Here is a 10242-nt window from a genome sequence, read left to right as displayed (position 1 = left end):
AGGGGCGGTCCCATTATCAAATCCACCAGGAAAGAGGATTCTTCTCTGGTCCTCAGGGGCAGACAAGTTGAATGGACAGGCAGAGACTTTTTGTTTCATTCAGGATGCATCACCACTGAACTGGGATGGTGACAGATAATTCCCCATCCCACCTCAACTCCGTAGGTAAAGTGCTCTCCTGTCTAAATATGTTAAATCAGCACACACATTCACTGCGGAGGATCCAGGTTACCAATGGCTCTTTTTAGTTGAGCAAATGGCTTAAAAGCACTAACCATCAGTGGAATTCAAGCTAGTTAAAAGGCAGAGTCAATTAAGAATCTTTCACGTGGGCAATAAAACAGATAGGCACAATTATTACATTAATCAGTGGTGCTCTAGGCCAGTACTTTCCAACTTCAATTGCACATGAATCACCTGGGGGTCTCTTAAACTGCAGAGTCTGGTTTAGTTTGGGGCAGGGCCTGAAGTTTTGCATTTCTGACAAGCTTTCGGGTGATGCTGAAGAGGCTGGTCCATGTGAACTTGGTGTCTCAAATTCCTTGTCACTGGGAAATGATCTGACACACACTTCAGTAGGATTTGGGCGTCAATGGTTTGGACAAAAGATAACTAGGAGAATTGCTCTGAAATACTAATTGGAAGAATTCATTTCTGATTCTTTGGCTTTGGTAAATGTTCCATCTACCAAAATAAATGGCACAGACTTATTTTCAGGTGTCAAATCTCTAGTGCCCATCTTGGAACCCCTTTAAAGAAGAGATTTTACTAAGCCGGGGGCGGTGGAAGAAGGATGGATTGGGAGTTTGGGATTAGCAGATGCAAACTATTATATACAGAATTGATAAACAACAAGGTCCTACTGTATAGCACAGGGAATTAGATTCAATATTCTTTGATAAGCCATAATGGAAAAGACTATGAAAAAAGAATGTATATATGTGTAGAACTGACTCATTTTGCTGTACAGCATAAATTAAAATAATATTGTAAATTAACTATACTTCAATTCATAATTTTTTTCAAAAGAAGTGATTTCAGGTGTCAAAAATGTCCCCAAAGAGAAAACTGTACAATTTAATTCTCTAATGAAGTCCTCTTGCCTGTTCTGCAGACCTCGGCATAATCCTAATTTTGTATTCCTTCCTTTTCTGTCCTTTTCCCAGCAATGGGATGTAGGAATAAATATTTCAAGAACAGGTCAATAACGGTGTGAAAGTAAAGATGGCCCATCATGATAAAAGTTCCAATTGAAAAAAAAAAAAAAAACCCCGAAACCTGACTTGGTCCAAGTTGCATTCTGGGAAATGGATTTTGAAACTAACTCTTTGGCAACCTTGAGAATGATGTGCTGTGTCACAGGGGAAAGATCCTTTTGAGAAGCTCTCTCATGTTTATAATTTCCTCTGAACCTAGACAGGAAAGGCAAGGACGAGCTGTCTAAGCCATGAGGATGGTCAGCCTCTCGGTCATTCCTCACCTGTTGAGGTCACTTGTGTTCCACACAATGTAGATTAATGTGTTCAAGTTTCCATATGAAGGTGAAAAATTATTGTGCCCCAAATGGTTCTGAGGTTAAATGAGTTTGGAAAGCTCAGGGTTAAAGAAAGTTTAACTGGCCTCCTTCCTCTAGGTCTTCTCCGAGACCTTAAAATGTTCATGGACGTTGGAACCTCCAAGAGGGGTCCACAGGACTCCGGCCTCCTAATCAGATTTGACCACAGACCTTGTTTTTTAAGAACTATCTCTTGAGATAAGGGTTTGGCAGACTCCACCTTGAGAAGTGCTGATCTAGAGGAGCTGGGACAAAGTTTGTCTTACTGACTCTGGATGAACAGGACACAGCCGTGAGAATGGTTGTGGGTATATGGTGTGGGGTTGGGAGTTTCTAGAAATCTCTGAGGTTAGTAAAAACCCCCTTTGGGCAAAATCAAAGTCTCATAGCCAATAGGAATAACAAGCTAAAAAAAGTCATTAATACTAATTATTTAAGGTATTAAATTGAGAAACAAACCACATTTGCAGGTGTCCAAAATCTTCTCTGAGACAAGTGGTGAATTTTGCCTTTTCTGTACCTTAGGGTTTTCATCTGTCTAATGGAGTAGTGATGTCCCCCTCACAGGATGGTCATGAGGACAAAGGACAATATGGGCAAAACATGTAAGACTCCTGTAGATGGTGGCTTTATTCCCATGATTATGATGAGTGTTTTTTGGAGGTAACACCTTCCCTTTATTACACAGGTTTCTGATGAACTAGTGGTAGGTTCCTATTAAGATCATCCGGGAGAACATTTAAAAAATATGCATGCCCAGACCACTACTCAGTCCCCATGAATCATAATTGGGTGATGATAGTGGGGAAGGATGCGTGTGTATATGAAAAAGTTTCTCCCCGTGATGGTTATGATACATCCAAAACACCTTCAGTGCGTTTAAGGCGAATTTCTAACTTGTGATCCCACCTCTCCTGTAGTAGTCCTGGGATGTGGTCCTTGGCATAAACGGTTTCTGTGGTTAAATAAGTAGAGATCTTATATACTAGTACCACCCTCCCCCTCCCTTCCCCTTTAGTAAAGTATCTGAGAAGTTCTGCAGTCCACACTGTTGGAAAACTTGTAACCTATTGCCTTCTGATCTCACATGACAGTGCAGCATGTATTTTTCTTGCAACTCTCGTCAACATCTTTGTTCAGCACATTTGAGAAATATTATATAGAGAGTTAGTCAGAAGAGAATTCTGTCCATATTCAGAAATCTTTCTGCACTGAAGACATAAGGGAGAGGCAAGGTCGCAAAGAGCAGCTAAAATTCCTCCTCCCCAGGGAGCTGGCTAGGCCTGCTTTTATTCTTCCTGCTGCTTGTTACTTACATGTGGAAAGAATATTGAAAACGATAAATGTGTGTTTTCAAGTAAGCAATTCTGGGTAAAGTCTGGGTGAGAGTCAAAGGACCAGGGAGATGAGCTACTGCAAACCTTAAGTGCTGAGACTGGACAAAGTTGGCTTTGAATCCTGGTTCCAGTACTTCCCAGCTTAGTGACCTTGGGCAAGTTACTTCACGTTTCTGTGCCTCACTTACCTTATATGTATATAAGAGCTTTAAAAAAGGGCATTATTATTAGTACTATTTATCCCTGTTCTTATAGAACTGGAAAAGCACACTTAAGCAAAGTGAGGGGGAGAATCAAGAAGTGAAATAGAATAGAGAATTCTGGAAACTTTCAAAATCAGATAAATCTTGTTCCCTTTACAAGTGAATTTATTTATTTTGGTAAATCATGACACCAAGTACCCTATTAGAATTTAGGGTTAGAGTTTGAGAGATGTGATTAACTTGAATTAGCTGGTTTATAGCAGTGGAGCGTGAATGACCCTTTCATCCAGCTCTTCATTCTAGTCAAATCCCAAACTATCAGACCAATTAATATACAAGAAACAGCTTGGGAGCCACTGCCAGTGGCAAAAAAGAGAAGGGACTGGGTGAACCTCAACAGTGCCGAAATAACTACCTGAGAAAGAGTAAACGACTTAGAGTTACGGTGAGGATGTTGGGATGGGCCAGCTGAAGGGTAGATTTACAAACGCACACACGTTCTGCTGCTCCTGGAACTTAAAACAACAGCAACAACAACAACAAAAACGGGGGCTTCCCTGGTGGCGCAGTGGTTAAGAATCCGCCTGCCAATGCAGGGGACACAGGTTCGAGCCCTGGTCCGGGAAGGTCCCACGTGCCACGGAGCAGCTAAGCCCGTGCGCCAAAACTACTGAGCCTGCACTCTAGAGCCTGCGTGCCACAACTGCTGAGCCCACACACCACAACTGCTGAGCCTGCAAGCCACAACTGAGTCCGTGCGCCACAGCTATTGAAGCTCAAGTGCCTAGAGCCCGTGCTGCACAACAAGAGAAGCCCCCACTCACCACAGCTAGAGAAAGCCTGTGCACAGCAATGAAGACCCAACACAGCCAAAATAAATAAATGAATAAATAAATAAATCAATTAACACAACAACAAAAACCAAAACCCGATAGAATAGAATAGAAAGTTTCAGAGTCCTTTGCATGTAGTATGACTGAGGTGGCAGTCTTACACACTCACACACATACCCACATGTGCATGTGGCTAGGTGTGTGTGTGCAATATGTATTTCTTATCGTGACTTGTGGTTAAAAAAGCTTGAAAACCTTTGCTCTAGAGGGCAGCCCACAGGGCCCTGAGCCAAGAAATAGATTATTTTGTGTCTAGGATGGCGCTGTGAGCTTACCCAGATCCCGCCCTACATTTTTGTAAACACTGGGATGATTGGGTGAGTGTGACAAGGACAAGCAAAGGAGAGGAAACTCAGACGCCAAGCCCCAGGGCAGTGATTGACTCAACAGAGCCTGGACACCAATGGGAGGACCGAGCCACTATCACAACCACAAAGCAAGGTGACGGCGCGGTGGTCGTGGTGGTTTCCATTCCCACTGTAGGAACTGTAGCCGAGGTAGCAGCCATAGACCGTTTACTGTGTATCTGCAATGCAGCAAACCCTCTAGTTTGTTCTCTACGTTCCTTATCTCACTTGAATCACACAGCACAACTTTGGGAGAGCCATTCTTACTATTCCCATTGTAAGGATGAGAGAACAGAGTTCAGTCATAGAAAAGCGATTTTATGAGAACTGTTCATCTGGGGCTTTGAGAGAGGCAAAGTGAGGTATGATGAGTGGCCTTCTCTTGAGAAGTTTCTGTCTAGATAACGAAACGTTAGCTCATGAGCATCTCTGAGGAATGAACCACTTGCCTTCCTTCTTCTAAATCCCCCGATTCATTCGTTTTCTCCCTAGCCACAGGCTGTCAGGATGAAGAGGAGTGATAGAATTTTATTCTTTTCCATGCATAGAGCAAGGTACCAGATGGGAAGTCAACACTTTCAAGGGGAATTTTAATGGAAAACTGGAATATCACACCCAGTTTTGATCAGTCAACGCATATTGCCTATGAACGCCATTGATATTTACTGCCAACTATTTACTGGTCTCTTACTTACTATGTGCCTAGCTTCATGCTAAGTAATTCATGTACATATTATTTTATAATCGAGCAGGACCTTATGGGGCCTTTTTGGGGCTGACCTCTCCCCCATATTCCTTGCTTTAGTTCCTTTCTGAAGTACCTAGATAATAGTATCTGATGCACATTTCCTGAGTTGTTTGACAGACATGAAAACCCCCATCAAATGGAAGATATTAACTATTTGATGACCATGAGCACATAGCCCCAAGACCTAATGGCGCCTGTGGATTGATAAACCCTGTGACACCACCCTGTTCCCTTACCATCAACCAATCAGAGAATTGTGCACGAGGAGATCACGTACCCTGTGACCCCGCCCTCCCTTAGCTGGCCTTTAAAAATGTTTTCCTGAAACCCATCAGGGAGTTCAGTCTTTTTGAGCACTAGCTGTCCCAGACTATTTGTATGGAGCCTTACAATAAATGCTGCGTTTTCCTTCACTACGACCCAGTGTCAGTAGACTGGCTTTACCGCACGTGGGCAAAAGCAGAACCAAGTTTGGCTCAGTAACAATGCAGTCTTCAGAAACACCCTATGGAGAGGGTACTATTTTTGTGCCCATTTTCCAGATGAGGGAATGAAGGTGTGAGAGGGTAATAACTTGCCTTAGGTGAGACAGCTAATAAATGGTGGGGTTGGGCTTTGGGTTCAGCTCTGCCAGACTCTAGAGCCTGGGCTCTTCACCACCAAACAGTCATGATTCCTCCATGATATCCAGGGTATCACACACGTAAAGTGGGGATTAAATTAAAATGTTGATGATCACTCCCTGTCCTTAAAGAGGTTTCAGTACTGTTGAGAAGGTAAGACCTACACAAATGGAAAAATAGTTAATGATACCTTGCTGCTTTTATGCTGCGGTCAAAGGAGTACTAGAAAGCATTCATGGAAGGAGAAATTGCTGAAGCTGAGCTGGGCAGGATGAGCCAGGATTGGAGAAGCACAGAAAAATGGGTTGGTCTTGAGTCATTGAGCAGATACTAGACTCCTCGGTTTAGAGCAGAAAGCAGAGTTTCTTCAGTTGAATGGAGGGGGTCCCCATTTAAGGATTCTGAGGCCTTCAGCAAGTTCTTTACCTTTCCCAAGCCTCAGTTTCCCCATCCATGAGAAGGGGATGATATCCATCTCAGAGAGTTGGTGGGAAGATTAAGTGTACCTAAGTGCCTGGGAAAAGGAGGCATCTACTACATTCTCCTCTACACAACAGATTAAATAAAGTTTGCCAGTAGGACTGGCTGGCATCTTCCCTTCGCCATTCCAGTTGAAGATCTTAGAAAGAGCCCTACCTGCTGTGTGAAGCCCTTTACAACACGCCTCTGTTTGAGGTTTGTCTCTCCATCCAAGTTGGAAGTTTCCAGATGACAGATCCCACTGGGGTCCGAGGAAAAGAGGAGGAGTGTGTCGGCTGGGATGGTCTCATTGCATTGCATTTGGATGAAGTCCCCCACTTGCACGTCCTTCCAGCACTTCTGCGTGGAGCTCTGCTCTTTTCTGGGGTTGGAGAAAGACAGGGGCAGAGTGAATGTTAAAGCTCTCCAGAGCATGAATGAGTGAACGGAAAAGGTCCCCCTGCACCTAACATCCTCCAGGCAGCCTGTCACAGGACTGCTCTGTATTCTACCTCGCCCCAAATGACCACTATCATCGTCTCTAGAAAAGCGAAGCATGATCTATAGAATCCCACTAGTAAAGAGCCCTCCTTCTGACCATGTAGACTTTTGATTGACTGTCGGCTATTGACTGGTTGCTGTGCTCAGCCCTTGCTTTCTAGCAGGAGAAAAAATTTAAAGGATAAGGTGACTATATAGTCATATTAACATAGTATTCTTAATATACATCACTTCCTAGAATACCCAGTTATCGCTGTAGAAAGCAGGGTCACAAAAGAATGGAGTATAGGAAAGACTGCTTCTGGTTGTGGGTGGAGAGCGGCAGTGGGAAAGGTGAGAATATAGACCATTGTCTAGGAAGATCTGGAGTGGTGCTGAAATAGGAAGCAGGGAATTAGGAAGATGGCACCAGGAACTTTGATAGGATGGGCCCCACAGTGACCACAGGATCAGAGGGCTAAAGAAATCTGAGAAAATGATGTACTTTCTCTTCCTATCCAATTTATCAAGCTTGGGTAATAACAGGGGCAGCAACAATCGTGAATTTAACATTTCTACCGTGCCAAGCACTAGAATGAATTAATGAATTAATTCATTAATAAATGAATTAATAATTCATTTTAATGAATTATTAATTAATCAATTCATTAATAAATTCATTAATAAATGAATTAATACTTCATTTACTTGCATAATAACTCATTGGAGGAGACGTTATACCCATCTCATAACGAGGAACTTGAGGGTTCAAGAGAAATTTCTCAGGGCCTTACAAAAACAGAGCTGGACCCCAAGTTTGGGTGCAACCTGACACAAAACCCAGTTTTCACTGCTTGAATATCCTGCCTCCTGGAAATCATTCCCCTCTTTCCTCTCCAGTGGAATGGCAGCATCAGCTTTATAGCCCTGGCAGAAGGACTCGCTACTCCCCAAGGGGATACATTCCATTTCTAAGAGCCCTCAGTTTACGAAATTCTTCCTTCTGATTAGCCAAATGTTGAACTAATTCTGCTCTCCCAGGCAATCAGATTTACTCCATCTTCTACCATAAAAATATATATATATATATATATTTTTAAATGAATTTATTTTATTTTTGGCTGTGTTGGGTCTTTGTTGCCGCACGTGGGCTTTTCTCTACTTGTGGCAGGCAGGGGCTACTCTTCGTTGCGGTGCGCGGGCTTCTCACTGTGGTGGCTTCTCTTGTTGCGGAGCACGGGCTCTAGGTGCCCGGGCTTCAGTAGCTGTGGCTCATGGGCTCTAGAGCGCAGGCTCAGTAGCTGTGGCGCACGGGCTGAGTTGCTTCCAGGCATGTAGGATCTTCGCGGAGCAGGGCTCGAACCAGTGTCTCCTGCACTGGCAGACGGATTCTTAATCACTGCGCCACACAGGGAAGCCCTAAAAAAATACTTGAAAGTGTTCATCAAGTGTCTTTTGAAGCCTTTTGGACTTGCCAAGTCAAATTTAACTTTCCAAGTGCCCTCAATTATTCTGTGTGACACAGCTTCAAGGTCTGTCTTAGAGGAGAGGGCTCTTCTGACTAAGGCTGTGTTTGGAAATGTTCCTCTTAAACTGTGGGATCTGGGACCAAACCAATATTCCACATGTGGTCTTTTAAACTAAGTCCAGCTGGCTTGCAGCTGGATGCCTCTGAGCCCATCCAGGCCTGGAGAAGCAGGCTCTCTTTTGCTCTTTGTCTCCACTGATGCTCCAGCCTCTCTGGACATGTTACTGCTTCTGTTTTTGTTGGAATCTGAGCTGCCCTGGGCATGACAAGACCACTGTTCCACAGAGAAAGAGACGTGACAAATTTCACTTTTCTCCTCTGAGTTCGTAAAAGTCCTTGAGGAGGATAAGCGTTTGACGCCTTCCTCCTTTCTAGAGAACCCCAAGCAAGCCCTCCTAAGACCCCATTTTCCTTGTCAAAAAGATCCTTGCAAAGGACTCGCCCAGTTTCCTGAAATACATGCACATCCATCTGGAAGACTTTTGGAAGGCCAACCAAGGGAAGATGGGATCAGAGTCTATAAAATAATCAGGGATTACAATTAGGGAGCAGTCTTGTAACTGTAAAGACCCACAGAGTTCTGTGTCAGTGCCCATGCTCTAGGGAGCCCAGTGCAGCAGCCACTGGTTAACCGTGGGCAGTATCACCCAAACGGGGACCACTTGTGAGCATTTTGTGGGCAGTGCATCTGTAGCATTTTAATAATAATTATTTTAATGGAAAAAGGATGCAACAGGTTTCTAAGCACTTTTTCATTCCCTCAGCTTATTTTAGAGCAGATTATCATCTGCTCTACCTTATTATTTTTATTTTTATTATTTTTTACCATGAAAAATAGAGACAGTCCCCCCAGATCTGTTTCTTGCTGTCATTTCAGAAAAACATTTACCTGTTGATTCAGGGAAGAATTGTTGTTTTTTCTTTAGAGCAGCCTTGGGAACACCTGTTAAATGTCCAAATATAAAGCTACTTAAAGAAATTGGAATGGCAGATACTCTCCATTGGAAAAGGAATCTTGTATGGTGAAGGAGGGAGGCTTTCTCTATTGCTTTTTTTTTTTTTCCTTTTTGAGAGGACACTTAAAAAAAAAGGATCCTTGAATATTACAGCAAAATTGCTCCAAGGAATAAAGGATTATCACTCAACTTGTCTTTACACTTCTGCCCTTTGACTTCTGCCCTATTGGGTAATGCCTTTGGGGATGGCCCACCATTGGTTGCTTGCTGTAATCTCAGCAATCTGGCCGGTATTGAGATTAGATTCAGTGAGCACACCTTTGACTGTGAACAATATCCTGACTGCCAACACTTCCAGAGCACACTGGTTCAAACCAGAAGGTTTGCAAAAGCGAGTTGGGAACGCTACATACATAGACATACTGAAGGCGAGGCCAATGCACCTCCACCCGTGAACACTGATATTCATTCTTCTTCCTTCTAATAAAGGGCTCCACTGCATATTATGGGATGTGAGTTATTAATGGGATGGACGATGGATGTTATGCAGATGAACTTATGAAATATATGTGTGTGTATATTTGTGTGTGTGTGTGTGTGTGTGTGTATTTATGAGCAGTCACTTCTGTGAGTTTGGCTGGAGTGCTGACTTGTCAATTCCCATAATGATGATAGGTATCGCAAGGTCAATGGAACCACACAAGAAGCTATAAGTCAGACGGGTCTCTGTTTTCTTTCTATTATTCTTTGGGTCCCTGGGAGGTCCTGTCCAGTACTGCTGTCCTGTTAATAATCGCCTGTCTTTGCTTTAGATGTCATCTTCTCTTCCTTAGGATGACATGCAGTGGTGAAGGGACCCTCCCCAAAACAGAGATTGCCCATGTCCGGGTCGTGCTGCTCAAACAGAGGCACATACACCTCCAGGCACACATCTTGTCGTGTGTGTCCAGGAGCACTGAAGTTATGGGAACAACATGATTTTTGGGGTGTTCAAAATTTTTTGGGGGGGGACATAATGTAGTAATTTAGCTGGTACAAAATTTGAAGAATTTTATATTTATATTGACCCAAATGTAGTAATAGTATAGAATCAGAGACAGATTTTATAGGAAT

Source organism: Mesoplodon mirus (assembly GCF_964341445.2).
Source record: "Mesoplodon mirus genome assembly, chromosome: 5".
Lineage (NCBI taxonomy): Eukaryota > Metazoa > Chordata > Mammalia > Artiodactyla > Ziphiidae > Mesoplodon > Mesoplodon mirus.
Note: the sequence above shows the minus strand (reverse complement) of the source record.